This window comes from Lathyrus oleraceus, chromosome 3 (genome assembly GCF_024323335.1).
Source record: "Lathyrus oleraceus cultivar Zhongwan6 chromosome 3, CAAS_Psat_ZW6_1.0, whole genome shotgun sequence".
Lineage (NCBI taxonomy): Eukaryota > Viridiplantae > Streptophyta > Magnoliopsida > Fabales > Fabaceae > Lathyrus > Lathyrus oleraceus.
The window spans coordinates 183,601,752-183,620,850 of NC_066581.1; positions in this window are offsets into that span (position 1 = coordinate 183,601,752).

Below are 19,099 nucleotides of genomic sequence, written 5' to 3' on the forward strand. Positions count from 1 at the left end.
AGCATGTCAAATTTCAACCCAATTGGACAAGTAGAAGGTGGTCAATGAAAATCAGAAAGGCAAAACAATTTTGAACATGCTCAAAGAAGTCAACCAAACATGTACCAACTTGAATAAATCATAAATCAGTGATAGAAAATGATAAATGAATGGGACTAACACCATGATAAACCTTAAGATGTCTACTAATCACATGTCAAATTTCATGTCCATCTAATAAAGTATGAGAATTTCACAAATGAAATGGGAACATGTATCACAAAAAGTCAACATATGACCAAACAGGGGAGAAAAATCTCAAACAATTAGGAAATGCCACAAATAATTCCAAGAAAAATCACATGTAAACTAGACATACTCAAGTACTTTCATGCAAAAATTCAATCCAATTTGAGGTCAAGAGGCATGGTATTGAAAATCATCAAGTTGCACATCATTGGTGTGACACAAATTGTCACACCCTAATTCAAAAAATCATAACTCACAAACCGGCAATGATAAATTCACAAACTCTACAACAAAATCACCATGAATGTGTCTAGTTTAAGCACAAAAAATTTGGGAGCCATTGGATAAAGCATCATCATTTCACAATTGTTTTGGCAAAAGGTACAAAATATGGACACATGAACAAAACCCTAGCACCAATTAAAATCCAACCATCCAAAAATTCAGGAAAAATCATGATAAAATACTAGAGACCATGCTGAGCATTTAGCAAAAATTCCCATGAAATTTGGATCACAAATGAATGATCTATGAATTTTGCAAGTTGAGCACATCAAATGAAATAAAAATTGAGAAAATAAATGATTTAATTGAATTTAAAACCGGAAATGGCATTGTGGTAATTATTGGGGAATTTAAATGAAACGGTGTGCATTGGATAGCCTGCGTGTCACACGCTGATTGGTGACATGGCCCAGAAGTTTGGAGGAACATGCAATGTAAAGGCGAAACGTGTTTCTGGGCAGGAAACTAGGGTTTTCAGGCAACAGTAAGCTTCATCTTCATCAATCAAATTCGAAAAAATTATTTTTCCAGAAATTCGAATTGGAAGCATCATCGTGATCAGCAAACAACAAACATCAACATTCCAAAAGCCATTTTCTATAAATTAAACTATCCAATGAGAAATAAGCAAAAACAAGTTTGAATGTGAAACTTAAAACCCAGATTTCTCACACATAGCTCAACCATTTAGCACGATTCAAAGCTTAATGAAACCAGCAAACAAAGATCTATAAGAACCAAGCCATGGTTTAGCAAATAAGGAGATTCGAGTTCTTACTTAATTTTGAAGCAAATGATGAAACAGTGTTGGTTTGGTGAGGAAAGCTCGAAACAGGTACTCCAATAGCTTCCACAAGATGTATGGAGGAGGATCCTAGCTCAGCAAGGCATGAGATGATTCAAACAAAAATCTGCCATGGATGAATGCTTGAAGAAAACAGAGCTTGTAATGCGGTTACAGTTGGTTTTTTAAGCTTGAAAGGTGCTCCAAATGGTGGGTAGATGATGTAGTAAGCAAGGCAAGGTCGAGTGCTTCACAATTTTTCAAAGAAAAGTTCAAAATGCAAAATGTCCAACTTTGAGAGAATGAGATTTTTCTGTGTGTTCAGAGGCTGCTAGGGCTTCCTTCAGAAAGAAAATGATCTTATATACTGCTGTTTAGCATGCTAAGCATCATTAGTGAACTTGGTAATTGGCATTTGGTAATTTTAGTGTTTTGCTAATTTGGCCATTTTTACTTAAGTGCATGGTGCAAGATGCTGCAGCTCAAATTGGGCCTTCAAACAAGTTTCAAATACAATTTCTGAACTATTCCAAATGGCCAAAATGATTAAAAATGGTTATTTCAAAAAGTCAAATTTCAACCTCACTTGAAATTAATTCATGTAAGTTCAAAAATGCCATTTTGATCTATAATGTTTTGGTGAATGATGGTTGCATATTTGGAAAGAGGGGATCAAATGTGACTTGTTGCAAAAAACCCCACCAAATGTGGCCAAATGGTTTGAGAGATATGGCCTTTCGAAGTTCAAAAATTTTGGAGAATGAATTGATCATAACTTGCCAACCATACATGGGAATTGAGTGTTCTTGGACTTTTTGGAAATGGGAGAACAAGATCTTCAACTTTCATGTTGGGCAAAAATTCATTTGAAGCTTGTATCATGATGTAAGTTTGAGGATCAAGACTTTCCATTTTTGGCAAATTCCAATTACAGGTCAACTTTCTATTTCTGGAAATTTCTTGTCTGGCTTCAAATTCTTCCATGATGATGTTTGACATGTTATATGAAGACTATATGGACATGAATGAGACCTCTCAAACCAATTTCCACCATCAAATCACTGATTAAATGCACAGTTGACCAACAGTTGACTTTTTAGGGTTTCTGGTGAACTGAGCCATGACTGATGACTTCTGAACATCCAATCCTTGACCAAAACACTCCAAAAGGACCCCTAGGTCATGTGAACATGTTGTACCAACCCTAGGGCCTTGTCTCCTTGGAAATTGTACTTGCTTGCTTGACTGACTGATCTCTTGACCAGTTTGACCTAATCTGTCTGATGATCTTGCACTTGGGCAAAAGGACAATGCAATGCTATGCAGCGGACCATGTTATGTTATGACCTAATATGAAAATGTATGTACAAAATGTAAGGTGCAAATTTGAGGTGCTACAGCTTCCCCTATTCAATCAGCTGGGAACCCGAACGGATGATAACAACGGCTGTCAGACTTTCAGGGTAAACAGGGATTGAATACCAAGAACCGTAGAAATTTGCACTCTGCCGGATATGATACAAGAAGAACCATGTCATTTACCGATGACGCCTGCAATTGACAACTTCAGAAAGGCGAAACCATTTACCGATGGTTAGAAACTGGTAACTTGATATTTACCGATATCAATTTCAGCAAGACCATTTACCGATGGCTGCTGGGAAACAACTTCTGATGTAAAAGGAAGCAAAACCATTTACCGATGGTGGCTTCAAAGAAACTTGACATTTACCGATATCAACTTCAACTCGACCATTTACCGATGGCTACTGCAACTGGGGATCCGCTATTTACCGATATCGAAGAAAACGGGGCCATTTACCGATGGCGTCTCCACTTGAGGAGGAACAAAATCTTTGTGGTGTAATCAGACAAGACGTTTACCGACGACTTCTGGGGATCTTGATTTTATCAACAAGGAAACAAAGCATGACCAGACATTTACCGATGACTGGGATGAGACTCGACGTTTACCGACATCGAAAGATGATGTTTACCGACATCAAAACAAACGACCAGACATTTACCGATGACCGGGGAACACTTCACTAAGGGAAAAAACAAATATTTGCAACTGGAAACCAGATAGGACATTTACCGATGACTCTACTGGGGATCTCTAGCTGGGGATTATCAGACATTTACCGATGTCTGCAGAAAAGACTCGATGTTTACCGACATCGAAAGATGATGTTTACCGACATCAAAAAATGACCAGACATTTACCGATGACTGGGGAGAAAACCCGATGTTTACAGACACCGAAACAATGGTGTTTACCGACACCAAAAATGATGACCAGACATTTACTGATGACTGGGGAGAATACCCGATGTTTACAGACACCGAAACAATGGTGTTTACCGACACCAAAAATGATGACCAGACATTTACCGATGACTGGGGAGAATACCCGATGTTTACAGACACCGAAACAATGGTGTTTACCGACACCAAACAAAGAAACACACGCGGGTGCTGGCATGACACTTACCGGTATCACAAGAACGACATCTTAGATATGTCAAGGCAAGGTTGACCACTTGCTGGGGGTCTCACTGGGGAGAAACAAACTTTCTGTCGCCAACGGGTGAGGTAATAAACCTCTGTGGGGATATCAATCCTGAGTGCTGTCAAGAGCAACTGTAGCAGACTTGCTGTGCTGATGTTGAATGAAATGATCCGCCTCTGCTGGGGATATGGTCTGGTGAGGTTAACATATGAATGCATATGTTTGAATTTTTCTATGGCGTAATGCTCCATATTGAATGGGAATGCTACGCAGTTTGAGGATGCAATGATCACTAAAATGCAAAAATGCAAAAATGATGAAAAACTCCGGCTGGGGAGCCAAAACTGATCGGGTACTCCAACTCTGCGGGGAGACTCTGCAGGGAGAGCAACGACTTCTCACTCATGTTGAAGAATAGCACTGCTGCTGGGGAAAGGTAAACTCCGCTGGGGATATCCTTCATAGGATCCAATCCACTCGGGGACTCCGCTTGGGGGGACAACCAATATAACGCTGGGGACGAACCAAAACGACTGCGCTGAGGAGTAAACAAAACCACTCGCTGGGGAGTAATAAAACGACTTGCTAGGGACAACCTGGTGACTTCACTGGGGGAAAGCCAACCAATCCACAAATAGGAAAAAACTTTGCTTTGGGAAATAAAAGCTACTCCGCTGGGGACGACCCATCCAGTCCACAGATAGGATAACTGCTGGAGATAAATTTCAATGAACCTGCCTCACTTGGGGAGGAAATCGGCAAATACAGGCCTGCTGGGGATAGGCAATCCTTAGATCTGTTGGGGAATAGGAGGCACTATCCACAGACGTCTCCGCAGGGGAACATAGCTCTGATAGCTTCCAAACTTGCTTGGGGAGAATATCTGCTGAGGAAACGTCCTCACAGATGCCAACCTGAAAAACAGCACAACAAAATGCCCCCAGGGGATACATGGACAAGATACGCTCAAGTGTCCTCAACATTCAAAATGATTTTCAAATGTTTTGTCATCCTGCAAGCTATTGTTTAGCCTTCATGTTTTTATATGCAATGCTTATCAAAAATTCGGACATTTTTGCAAACAAAACAGTAAAAATAAAAACAAAAGAGCCATTTATCTGAATAACGACTTTTATTGATTGAAAATGTGCCTGAAAAGGCAAATACATTGGGAGGCAATTCCTAGAAAGAGGTAATTGCGCACAAAAGGAAAAATCTATCCTAATGGCAATGTGAACACGGCATCCACTATTTCCCAATTCTGTTATAACTCACAGATCATCAGTTTTCCTCCCAACTCCCTGCTTTCTGAGAAGAATGACTGGACGGATCACATCTTTCGAGATGGCAGACGACAAAGCTCGATGAAGTACAAACAACTCAGACTGTAGTCTTCGCTTTAATCCCTCTTTTGGCTGGATCGCCCTTTCGGGTTTTCAATCCACCGGGATACCCATTTTTGCCTAAGCCGCCCTTGCGGGTTTTCGACTTACCGGGTGTACAAATTCTTTTTTCATTTTTATCCCTAATTTTTGCCCGAACCTTTTCTTTCTGTTTTTTTTGGTTCGCCGGGATGCCCCCTTTTTTTTTTTTTTTTTTTTTTTGCCTGGACTCTTTTGTTCTTTTTTTTTCTGTCCAGCGGGTCAATTTATGCGAAGTATTTTTTGACTACATCTGAGTTAACAGGAGACGGAAAATCTTCACCATCCATAGTTGTAAGCATCAAGGCTCCACCGGAGAATACCTTTTTCACAACATATGGACCTTCATAATTAGGAGTCCACTTGCCCCTGTTATCTGCACCGGGAGGGAGGATCCTCTTCAAAACTAGATCACCGATCTGATAGCTTCGAGGACGCACTTTCTGATCAAAGGCTCGCTTCATCCTTCGCTGATACAACTGTCCATGGCATACAGTTGCTAGCCGTCTCTCCTCGATAAGGCTCAACTCGTTAAACCTTGTTCGAATCCACTCGGCTTCGTCCAGCTTGACATCCAATAAAACTCTCAGAGAAGGAATCTCCACTTCAACAGGTAGGACAACTTCCATACCATACACAAGGGAGTAAGGGGTTGCCCCGGTCGACGTACGTACTGAGGTACGGTACCCATGCAAAGCGAAAGGCAGCATCTCATGCCAATCCTTGTACGTAACGACCATCTTCTGCACAATCTTCTTGATATTCTTGTTCGCCGCTTCTACAGCACCATTCATCTTCGGTCTGTAAGGAGAAGAATTGTGATGTTCAATCTTGAAATCTTTACAAAGCTCTTTCATCATCTTGTTATTGAGATTCGAACCATTGTCAGTGATGATTCTCTCAGGAACTCCATAACGACATATGATTTCTTTCTTGATGAACCGGGTAACCACTTGTTTGGTAACGTTAGCATAGGAAGCTGCTTCCACCCATTTGGTGAAATAGTCAATCGCTACCAAAATGAAGCGATGTCCATTCGAAGCAGTAGGCTCAATCCTCCCAATCATATCAATGCCCCACATGGCAAACGGCCAAGGCGAATTCATGACATTCAGAGGGCTTGGTGGTACATGCACCTTATCAGCATAAATTTGACACTTATGGCACTTCCGAGCATACTTGAAACAATCGGATTCCATAGTCATCCAGTAATAACCCGCTCTCAACAATTTCTTAGCCATTGCATGTCCGCCGGCATGAGTACCGAAGGAACCTTCATGAACTTCCTGCATTAACATGTCCGCCTCGGGTCTGTCCACGCATCTGAGCAAGACCATGTCAAAGTTTCTCTTATACAACACATCATCCTGATTCAAATAGAAGCTTCCAGCTAGCCTTCTCAGGGTTTTCTTGTCATTCTTCGACGCACCTTCAGGATACTCCTGAGTCTTGAGGAAGTTCTTGATGTCATAATACCACGGCTTCTCATCAATCACAACAGACTCGGCTGCAAACACATACGCAGGCCTCTCGAGTCGATTCACCGCAACATGTGGCACATGATTCCACCAATGAACTTTGATCATAGACGACAAAGTAGCCAAGGCATCAGCCATTTGATTCTCATCCCGGGGGACATGATACAACTTCACCTTCTTGAAGAACGTCAGTATTCTTCTGGTGTAATCTCTATAGGGAATCAAATGCGGCTGATTCGTATTCCAATCTCCATTGACTTGATTGACCACTAGAGCGGAATCTCCAAATATATCAAGAGTTTTGATCCTCAGATCAATGGCTTCTTCTATCCCCATGATACAAGCCTCATACTCAGCTTCGTTGTTGGTGACGTCAAAAGTTAATCTGGCAGAAAAAGGTATATGAGCACCTTTGGGATTAATCAATACTGCCCCAACACCGTTACCATTCATATTCACAGCCCCATCAAACATCAGTGTCCATTTGTCATCCGGATCCGGTCCCTCCTCGACAAGAGGCTCTTCGCAATCTTTCATCTTAAGATACATGATGTCTTCATCAGGGAATTCAAACATCATAGGCTGATAATCTTCAATCGGTTGCTCGGCGAGGTAGTCTGACAGAATACTACCTTTGATGGCCTTTTGTGACGTGTACTGAATATCATATTCTGTTAGAATCATCTGCCAACGAGCAACGCGTCCGGTGAGAGCCGGTTTCTCAAAGATGTACTTCACTGGATCCATCTTAGAAATCAATAAGGTAGTATGGTTCAACATATACTGCCTCAGTCGGCGAGCAGCCCAGGCCAAAGCACAGCAAGTTTTCTCGAGCAGTGAATATCTTGTTTCACAGTCGGTAAACTTTTTGCTAAGGTAGTATATGGCATGCTCTTTTCGACCAGACTCGTCATGCTGTCCCAATACACACCCCATCGAGTTCTCAGTCACTGACAGGTACATTATCAGAGGTCTCCCTGGAACTGGAGGTATAAGGATTGGAGGTTTCTGTAAATACTCTTTAATCTTGTCAAAAGCTTTCTGACAATCATCATTCCACTTGATCGCCTGATTCTTTCTAAGCAGTTTGAAAATTGGTTCGCACGTGGCTGTTAGATGAGATATGAACCTTGCAATGTAGTTCAATCTCCCTAAAAACCCACGGACCTGCTTTTCCGTTTTTGGTTCAGGCATCTCTTGAATAGCTTTGACTTTCGCTGGATCAACCTCAATCCCTTTCTCACTGACAATGAAGCCTAAAAGCTTCCCTGATCTCACCCCAAACGTACACTTGTTCGGATTCAACCTCAGCTTGAACTTTCTCAACCGGTCAAACAGCTTCTGCAAATTAACCAGGTGCTCCTCTTCTGTCTGCGCCTTCGCAATCATATCATCTACGTACACTTCAATTTCTTTGTGCATCATGTCATGAAAAAGAGTCGTCATTGCCCTCTGATAGGTAGCACCAGCATTCTTTAGCCCAAATGGCATCACCTTATAGCAGAACGTGCCCCAAGGTGTAATGAATGTCGTCTTTTCCATGTCCTCTGGCGCCATCTTGATCTGATTATATCCAGAGAAACCATCCATGAAAGAGAATACCGAGGATTGAGCCGTATTATCAACCAATACATCAATGTGAGGTAATGGGAAATCATCTTTCGGACTCGCTCTATTCAAATCCCGGTAATCGACACACATTCTGACTTTGCCATCCTTCTTCGGCACAGGAACGATGTTGGCCACCCATGGGGGATAACTTGTAACAGCCAAAAACCCGCATCCCACTGCTTCTGAACCTCTTCCTTGATCTTAGTTGCCATATCAGGACTCGTTCTACGAAGCTTCTGCTTGACCGAAGGACATCCTTCTCTAAGAGGTAATCGATGCACCACAATGTCTGTATCCAACCCAGGCATATCTTGATATGACCAGGCGAATATCTCCACATATGCTCTCAGCATCTCAATCAGCCTCCTCTTGACAGAGTCCTCTAAAGCAGCCCCAATCTTGATTTCTCTTTTGGCGTCCTCAGTACCCAAATTAACAACCTCCAACTCCTCCTGATGAGGTTGGATGACCCTTTCCTCCTGCTTCAGCAATCTGACCAATTCTGCAGGAAGTTCACAGTCTTCCTCACTCTCCTCTTCAGCTTGGTAGATGGGATTGTCGAAATCATACTGAGCCATAACAGAACTGTTCATAGTGAATGCCATAAGATCGCTTCTGCATGTTTAATGCTTTGTTTTAGAAAAAGAGTTCAATAAAGTCACAAAAAACAAAAACATTGCCATTTTTATTGTTTTTGAAAAAAGATGAAAACAAAAAATAGAAAGACAGGGATCACAAAGTTTGATTGCAAAAATGTCCTTCATTAATGATAATCATTAAAACATGATGAGGCCCTACAATGAATCACTACGCCTTGGGCAGATCGTAGGATTTTCATGCAAAATGAAAAAACAACAGAAAATTACTCTGTCAGAAGAGTAACTTGAACCACTTCTTCAGCCGTCCAGTTGTTGATAGACTCCCCTGGTGCACACGGGCGAACCCAGTTGTCCAAATCACAATCACTGTCACAGTCTTCACTACCGGTTGCAGAGACGTCGCCATGATTCATCAGCCCAGCGCTGGTAAAGGTACTCGGACCCGCTTGACCATTCTGCTCTGCTTGGAGAGGCTCATAACCAACGCCAAATTTGTCTTCTTTGACAGGCAAGTCCACCATCTTGCCCCAGCCTTCAGCTTTGCCGGATTTAACAACTTCTTTGGCCTGCTTGTAAGAAGTAATTGAAGCACCCGGCTTCCTCTGATCAGCGTACGCCACTTTCTCAAGAGCCACAGTCTCAAACGCCTGGCATAAGGTTTCGTGGATCTCGCCATCCACCTCAACATATTTGAACGAGGATAAATGACTCACCAGAATCTCTTCTTCACCGCACACGGTCACAATCTGACCGTTCCAGACATACTTGAGCTTTTGATGGAGAGTCGACGAGACTGCCCCTGCTGCATGAATCCATGGACGCCCCAATAAACAACTATAGGCGGGCTGGATGTCCATAACATAGAAGATGGTATCGAATACCTCAGGACCTATCTTCACAGGCAAGGTAACTTCCCCACACACAGAACGTTTGGATCCGTCGAAAGAACGAACGATCAGGTCACTGGGAGTAAGCACAAACCCTTCCACATCAATCTTCTTCAGAATCTGCTTAGGCAGCACATTCAGCGACGACCCGGTGTCTACCAATACGTGAGACAACACTGCCCCCTTGCACTCCATGGTGATGTGCAAGGCTTTGTTATGGTTTCGCCCTTCAGGCGTTAAGTCCAGGTTGGTGAATCCTACACCATGCCTGGTGCTCACATTGGCCATCACACCCTCCAGTTGATTGACAGAAATCTCCTGAGGCACGTAAGCCAGATTCAACATCTTCAGTAAGGCATTACGGTGTGCCCAGAGCACAACAACAGTGAAAGTATAGAAATCTTGGACGGAGTTTGGTTCAACTGATCTACAATCTTGTAGTCACTCTTCTTGATTATTTTCATAAACTCCTCCACGTCTTTCTCAAATGAGCCCTCGGGCGCTTCCTTCTGGACAGGCTCTTCCTCAACCACAGCTTGCTTACCCTTTGCTTTGGCGAGAGCCTCAGCATTATTGTCCCTCAAAGGCTGCGGTGCGAACAGACGACCGCTTCTGGTAAAACCTCCTGGACCCCCTACATTATCCACAGCCGGACCAACAGTTGCAGGAACTCTATTCGGTAAACCAATGGTCACTGGAGTTTGATTCACTGGTCTCGTCTGACTTTCAGCCCTTCTGTTACTGCGATAAGCATTATCATACTTCCACGGCACGAATCTACTATTCTCAACAGCCCTTCTTCCAGACGCAACGATAGTAGTCGGAGCACTGATGGTTACAGGCACGGAAATGGTAACTGGGGTACCATTTGTTGCAGGTGCACTAACGACCCTTTGTCCACGTCCTTCAGACGGTTTAAAGTAAATGGTGATAGTTGACACTGTCCCACGATCTTTTACAGCCCTACTAAATTGCAAACAACCCTCATCCATCATACCCTGGATACCGGCCCTTAACTGGTCGCAACCATTCTCAGATTCTGCACAGCCCAAACAATCCTCATCACAGCCCGAGTAGACACCCCCATTCAGCAGACGACCCTTCACAACTAACAGAGAAGTCTGAACATCATCAACATTAACAACCAGATCTTCAGCTTCTTTCCCCTCAATATTGTTCACTCTATGCCCACCATGCTGAGGCATAGGGTTGTTTACGACGTTAGGCACTGGAGCGAAGTTGATCGCCTTGGCATCGATCAAATCTTGGACCTTGTGCTGGAAAGCCCGACACTTCTCAGTATGATGCCCTGGTGCCCCAGAGTGAAAGTCACAACGGACGTTGGCGTCGTACCCAGGAGGCAATACTGTAGGCGGAACCATTGTACGCAACTCAACCAACCCCGACCTGAGTAGTTCGGGCAGCAGTTCGGCGTACGACATGGGTAGCGAATCAAAACGTCGATCAGGCATCCTTTGTCTGGGCTGATACGGACGTTGCTGTTGTTGTTGTTGCGGTTGTTGAACTCTTTGTTGTTGTTGTTGACGAGGTTGAGGTGCCGGAATGGTCACTGCAGCAACCTGACAGTGTTGACTTCTGTTCTGATCTCTGCGGTATTGAACAGCATTAGTTTCACCCTCTCTTCGACGAGGTGCCCCAGCAAACGGCTTCTTAGAAGAAGAGGAACCAGCATCTTGGATCTTCCCAGTTTTAATCAAGCTCTCAGTCCTCTCTCCACAAATGACAACATCAGAAAAACTACCGAATGGGCAGCTCCCCATCCGGTCCATAAACACACCCTGAAGAGTACCGATAAACATATCTGTCAACTCCCTCTCCAGCATAGGGGGTTGAACTCTAGCAGCCAGTTCACGCCACCTCTGGGCGTACTCCTTGAAGCTCTCTCCGGATTTCTGACATAGACTCTGCAGCTGAGTCCGGCTAGGCGCCATGTCCATGTTATGTTTATATTGCCTCAAGAAGGCCTCACCCAGATCCCTCCAGCATCGGATCGAATCTCTCTTTAATTCCATGTACCAGTCCAAAGAAGCCCCAGATAGACTATCTTGGAAAAAATACATCCACATCTTTTCATCATCGGTATACGCAGAGATTTTTCGATAATAAGCCTGCACATGGGTGCGAGGGCAAGAAGTACCGTTGTATTTATCGAAGGACGGTGCTTTGAACTTGTAAGGGATTCTCAAACCTTCCACCAACCCCATATTGGTAACATCAAAACCGAGAGAATTTTGACATTCCATAGCCCGGATCTTCTCAGCAAGGGCATCAACTTTACGATCCCTCTCGTCAACCCTTCCCAGAACGTCTTCGTCTTCACTGAGCAGAGTGAACATATCCTCTTGTCTGTCAACAATCGGAGCAGGATTACGGGCCGGGGCACGGACCGCTCTGGCATTAGCGGCATCTGGAGCAATAGGTTGACCGTTGATTCGAATACCCCCCAACTCATCACCTACAGCATAGTTGTTGATGGGTACAGCAGCAACAACATTGTTATCATTGACCGGGCCTCCCTCTGGCGGAGCATGGTTGACCGGTGGAATTGCAGCCTCTTGTCTCTAAACCAGGGCTCGAAGTTCTTCTTGACCTTGTGCAACCCCTTGCATCATATTCATGAGCTGGGCCATGTTAGCCTTCATCTCAGCCAACTCAGCTTGAACTTGATCCATACCTCTCTGTTGATTCAGTCTTGTTGAGTAGCGGTACGGACGTTGATCAGCTATCCTGCCTAAAACAGGAACCAGAGTGAGAAGTCACGACCAAGTACACCTGTTATGCAAAATGATATGAGTATGGTGCTAATGATGCGTATGATGCACATGATATGTTCATTTCTCAGGCATTCAAAGAGCCTGAGTCATCCTCAAAAGATGGCAACCTGCAGCAAGAACAACACAGAAGCACAGAAACAACATACACAAGAGTGATGAGTACAAGGTGAAACCAACAACCTCATCTATATGAGTAACAGGATCATACAACAAAGTCGACAAAGAAAATCCAAACAATCGGAGTACAACAATGAATCCCATCCAACAAGCCTGGAGGTGATTCTCAACATACACATCAAAGATACAAGCTAAGACAAACGGCCTCCCGGAATGAGAGTCTTCAAGTACTGACACTGGTCTATCAACAGGTCACATTCTGAACATTCTGGCAAAAGAGTGATCTTCTCCTTCAGTTGTCGTCTAAGCTCTACCACTTCTCCTCCAAGGTGGTTCTCTGATGCCTGTCTCAAGTCTACTTCCTTCTTCAACTGGATGTCTTTATCTCTGAGTTGCTTCTCCAAGTCTCTGATCTTCTTCTGATAGCTGGCCTCAACTCTCTGCAGCCTCAAGCACTCCCGGTGTTCTGCATCTAACATGCTCTCCACCTCCTCGTAGGATCTCTTCTTGCTTCTCAGTCTGCTAGCATCTTCTCCTCGCACTCCTCTGAGTTGATGAGCCAAATTCAACCTATCAGCTTTGGCTTTGTACAACTCCATCTGGGTATCTTGCTCCTTCTCTCTCAAACGGCGATTCTCCATCAGGGCTTGCTTGTAGTGCTCCGCAGGCACACTCTCAGCAAGGATCAAAGGTGGTTGCTCCTGCAACGGCTCCATCCTATCGTAGGGTAACAACAAAGTTCCTACTCTCTCCTTGACCCAATCAGTGTAATCAGGCATAGCAACGGCAAACTTCTTCCCTAAGACAGATCCATCCTTCGCACCAATAGACTTCCAAGCTCTCCCTATCTGCTCCAATCTGGCCGGGTCACTCTGCTTCTCAAAATACACACTTTCAGCTACCTCAGCCTCAAGTGGTCTTCCCTTCATCACAAACCCCAACTGGCGAAGAGAAAGAACCGGGTTGTAATTGATGCAACCCCTAGTCCCTACGAGTGGCACATTACGGAATCCTCCACAGCTCATAATGACGTTACGCACATCCATCCGGTAAGATTGCCACCTGATATCATAGGAGGTAAGAGACATAACCCTCTGAGTCCACTTATGCGTGCTCTGAGCATCCACAAAAGGTCCACTGACTGGCAGGAGAGACAAGAACCATCTGAGCAAAAGCGGGAGACAACACCTGATAGCCCCACCCTTACCATGCCTACTGTGAATAGCATAGTAAGTGTCAGCCAACAGAGTAGGAACTGGATTTCCTCCAATGAAAATACTGACTGCAGCATAGTCAACAAAATTGGGCATACTCGGAAACAGGACGATCCCATAGATCATGACGGCCAACTGAGCATGAAAGGCTTCCCAACTTCCCTTCTCGGCTTCTTCTCTAGCTACCCTCAACAGAAACTTCAAAGGCAATCCTACAACATCCCCACTGGACTTCCAACTATCACTGACTTCCTTGATACCCAAATGGAGAGCTCTGGCAACAACTCTGAAATCAACCTCCTTGGGCACATCCAAGAAAGGAACCTGATACCGGACCGGGACACTCAGCAGAATGGAGTACTCCTCAAGAGTAGGCGCCAACTAATAATCTTGAAAGGTGAAACAATGAAGCTCTGGGTCGTAGAACTGTAGAAGAGTCTGCAACGGCACCGGATCGACTACCATCTTCAACAGTGTCAGAATATCTCCATACTGGTCAACAAACCCCTTCTGGTTACCACTGGTCATAAGGTTGCTCAACTCAATCAGAGACGTCAAAGGTTCACGGTGAAAGCTGTAGGAACAAGTCTTCCGCTTCAACTCTGGGACTGTTGCCATCTCTATCAGTGAACAAGCTCTGGAATGTACCTGAGAAATGATATGCATGCAGGGATTAGTTTTTTTTTTATTGCGTATTTTTTTGAAAATAAACATGTTATGATGCAAATGATGCAGACAAGACTGGTTGGCTGTGTCTCTCGGAACACAGGATCAAAGCTTCGGCTTGAACTCGGAACCACAAATTCATCTGAAACCCAAAGTCATCTGAGACCCCAAACTTCTGAACCAATAGTCACCAACAGGATCACAAGTCACCAACAAGTCACCAACAAGTCACCAACTGTACCTGTAATAATGATCATTCCCTCCCCACTCACGGGTGTCATCTAGGCCAGGGTAAGGTCGAGAGAAACGTAGCATAAATAACCTTTCGCAGAACATCATCATATACACACCCGAAGTATGTAACGATAATATCCCACCAGGGTCTGAACTGCTCGTGATATCAATGTTCTGCTAAGTGGCGCAATACCACCCGCTTCCCATGAATCACTCTATTCCTAAGTATCCTAGATTTCACTCATGGCCTGGGTATTGGGCCTTTTACCTCATGTAACTCCCACCCCAACAGAGAGAAACAGACAACCAGCCAGCCAGGTAAACAATGAATGAATGCAAACATTAATGCAAACAATAAATGCAAACGATAAATGCACATATATACAAATGAATGCAATAAATAACAACCAATAGCAACCAAACCCTATCCTAGAGAGCGCTAGGAGAGACTCGCTCAGGGAAGACGGACCAGCACAGGTCAACTTCTCTAGTCCCCAGCAGAGTCGCCAGCTGTCGCATTACGCGAAAAACCGGCGGGAAAACAGAACAACAGAGCCGCCACCGTGCGTTATTTATCCCAAAAGAGGGAAAGGAAACGCTCAGAGTAAACCTGGAAAAGACATGGTCTCGCGACCAAAGAGAATGGGATCGGGAGTCGGTTATGCGAAGGGAAGGTATTAGCACCCCTACGCATCCGTCGTACTCGACGAGATCCACGCACAAAAGGAAGGAAAAATGGTTGCTAAAACACTGCTCAAACACACACACACTGGCTGAAAGAGACACAAGAAAACAGACTGAAACCGACTCAGCAGGATATCGCATCCTGGGCCTACTTAGTCTATCAAGCATAGACATCAGAGTCTAAGTAGTTCGGACTGGGGAAATGACACATGCTCGCTAGGATATCGCATCCTATGCATACATATCTCCTCGGATGAAGGAGAATCAGAGCATTCGTAGCTCGGCTAACACGCACACAAACAAACACAGGCAAAGGCAAACGTGGAGTCTGAATGCCAATCACTGGAATTACATCAGCATCTGAACCAAACAAAACCACACTGGAACCCGAATGCCACTCGATGGACTTACATCAGCTTCCAAGCACACAACAACACACACAGAGGGGTTGAAGACAAAAAGGTTGAAAAAGAAAAAAGGGCGCCCGGAGAGATCAGCTCATCTCCTGCCTACGTACCTCATCTGGTATGAGGATCAGGGCGACGTAGTTCCCCTACGAAGGGATAAAGGACTAGCCTAACCAGATAATAGAGGGAGACACAACTAGAGAGACTACGACTCGAGCCCAGATGTTATCATGCAAAATCATCCCTAAGTTAAGGTTTCTAGCTAACTTGCACAGGAAGCAAGCCTATCCTAATCATGACTTGCACAGGAAGCAAGCCACACCTAACTTGCACAGGAAGCAAGTCAAACTAAACCTAACTTGCACAGGAAGCAAGCTAAAGCAAACACACAAGCACAAGTAGCACACACTATATGCAAGCAATGGGCTCAAACAAGGTCAGGTTTTAGTCGAGGGGTCATATCAACCTCAACAAACAAACCACTGGAACTGGGTAGTGTTAGCTCTTAACCTTGCCATTGAGGGGCTAAGGTGAAGCAGATGAAAGGTGAGTGAAGATAGGACTTCACAGCTCTTATCCCTGGCCTGGGAGAGCTTAAGACAAGAATGTGTGGGTTCAGAAAGTAGGAACCCTTCTACACATTTGAAACTGACTCAACTATACAACTGTACAAGATCTTGGGTTGGTACCTGCAATGCATCAACACAGTGGTGTGAGCAAAGCAGATGACACACAGAATAGCAGGGGATGGATTGCACATCCCTTGTGTCTGCCAATGCCTCTTCACTTAGGAGGTCTTTAAATATGTACAAGGACAAATTGTAAACAATCACAAACATTGCCTCTTAAGGAGGACTTCAGACAGTTGCCTGGCCGAGTAACAGGCCAAGTCTTCCAGACTACATGAAGTAAAGAAGTTATACCTCAATGCAAATTGCTTATCAAGCAAAGCAAAGCAAAGTTCACAAGGAACTAAAAACAACTAAAGTACCTGAAATCAGTCAAGCACAGTTAGTATGCCAGACACAAAGTTAAAACAAAACAGCATAAGTCAACAGACAATATAGTCAGTTAAATGTGCAATGCACAAGGCTCAAAGCATGTGAGCTAAGCAACCTACAAAACAAACAAGTTAGTCATGATAAATAAACAAGCATCAATCAATTTGTATTGATCTCCCTAAGGCAATTGCATCTTAACCTGAAAAAATGAACTCAAACGTGAGCAACAGGACCACTAGGACGAGCCTAGGGTCAAAAGGGGATGAGAAAGTCAAAACAGCAAGTGGCAAGCATCCAAAATCAAGTTCAAACAATCAAGAAACAACCTCAATTGGTTCCACAATCATATCATTCATCATCATCACCATTTTATAAGCAAAAGAAGTCAAAGCATGGCATATGGAAGCTCATAGAAGTCAATAGCAAGACTCAACTCAAAACCAATCATAAACAATTCCAAAAATTCTCAAATAATTCAAGATCAAACATAATCCATAGCATGGTAAGCATGTCAAATTTCAACCCAATTGGACAAGTAGAAGGTGGTCAATGAAAATCAGAAAGGCAAAACAATTTTGAACATGCTCAAAGAAGTCAACCAAACATGTACCAACTTGAATAAATCATAAATCAGTGATAGCAAATGATAAATGAATGGGACTAACACCATGATAAATCTTAAGATGTCTATTAATCACATGTCAAATTTCATGTCCATCTAATAAAGTATGAGAATTTCACAAATGAAATGGGAACATGTATCACAAAAAGTCAACATATGACCAAACAGGGGAGAAAAATCTCAAACAATTAGGAAATGCCACAAATAATTCCAAGAAAAATCACATGTAAACTAGACATACTCAAGTACTTTCATGCAAAAATTCAATCCAATTTGAGGTCAAGAGGCATGGTATTGAAAATCATCAAGTTGCACATCATTGGTGTGACACAAATTGTCACACCCTAATTCAAAAAATCATAACTCACAAACCGGCAATGATAAATTCACAAACTCTACACCAAAATCACCATGAATGTGTCTAGTTTAAGCACAAAAAATTTGGGAGCCATTGGATAAAGCATCATCATTTCACAATTGTTTTGGCAAAAGGTACAAAATATGGACACATGAACAAAACCCTAGCACCAATTAAAATCCAACCATCCAAAAATTCAGGAAAAATCATGATAAAATACTAGAGACCATGCTGAGCATTTAGCAAAAATTCCCATGAAATTTGGATCACAAATGAATGATCTATGAATTTTGCAAGTTGAGCACATCAAATGAAATAAAAATTGAGAAAATAAATGATTTAATTGAATTTAAAACCGGAAATGGCATTGTGGTAATTATTGGGGAATTTAAATGAAACGGTGTGCATTGGATAGCCTGCGTGTCACACGCTGATTGGTGACATGGCCCAGAAGTTTGGAGGAACATGCAATGTAAAGGCGAAACGTGTTTCTGGGCAGGAAACTAGGGTTTTCAGGCAACAGTAAGCTTCATCTTCATCAATCAAATTCGAAAAAATTATTTTTCCAGAAATTCGAATTGGAAGCATCATCGTGATCAGCAAACAACAAACATCAACATTCCAAAAGCCATTTTCTATAAATTAAACTATCCAATGAGAAATAAGCAAAAACAAGTTTGAATGTGAAACTTAAAACCCAGATTTCTCACACATAGCTCAACCATTTAGCACGATTCAAAGCTTAATGAAACCAGCAAACAAAGATCTATAAGAACCAAGCCATGGTTTAGCAAATAAGGAGATTCGAGTTCTTACTTAATTTTGAAGCAAATGATGAAACAGTGTTGGTTTGGTGAGGAAAGCTCGAAACAGGTACTCCAATAGCTTCCACAAGATGTATGGAGGAGGATCCTAGCTCAGCAAGGCATGAGATGATTCAAACAAAAATCTGCCATGGATGAATGCTTGAAGAAAACAGAGCTTGTAATGCGGTTACAGTTGGTTTTTTAAGCTTGAAAGGTGCTCCAAATGGTGGGTAGATGATGTAGTAAGCAAGGCAAGGTCGAGTGCTTCACAATTTTTCAAAGAAAAGTTCAAAATGCAAAATGTCCAACTTTGAGAGAATGAGATTTTTCTGTGTGTTCAGAGGCTGCTAGGGCTTCCTTCAGAAAGAAAATGATCTTATATACTGCTGT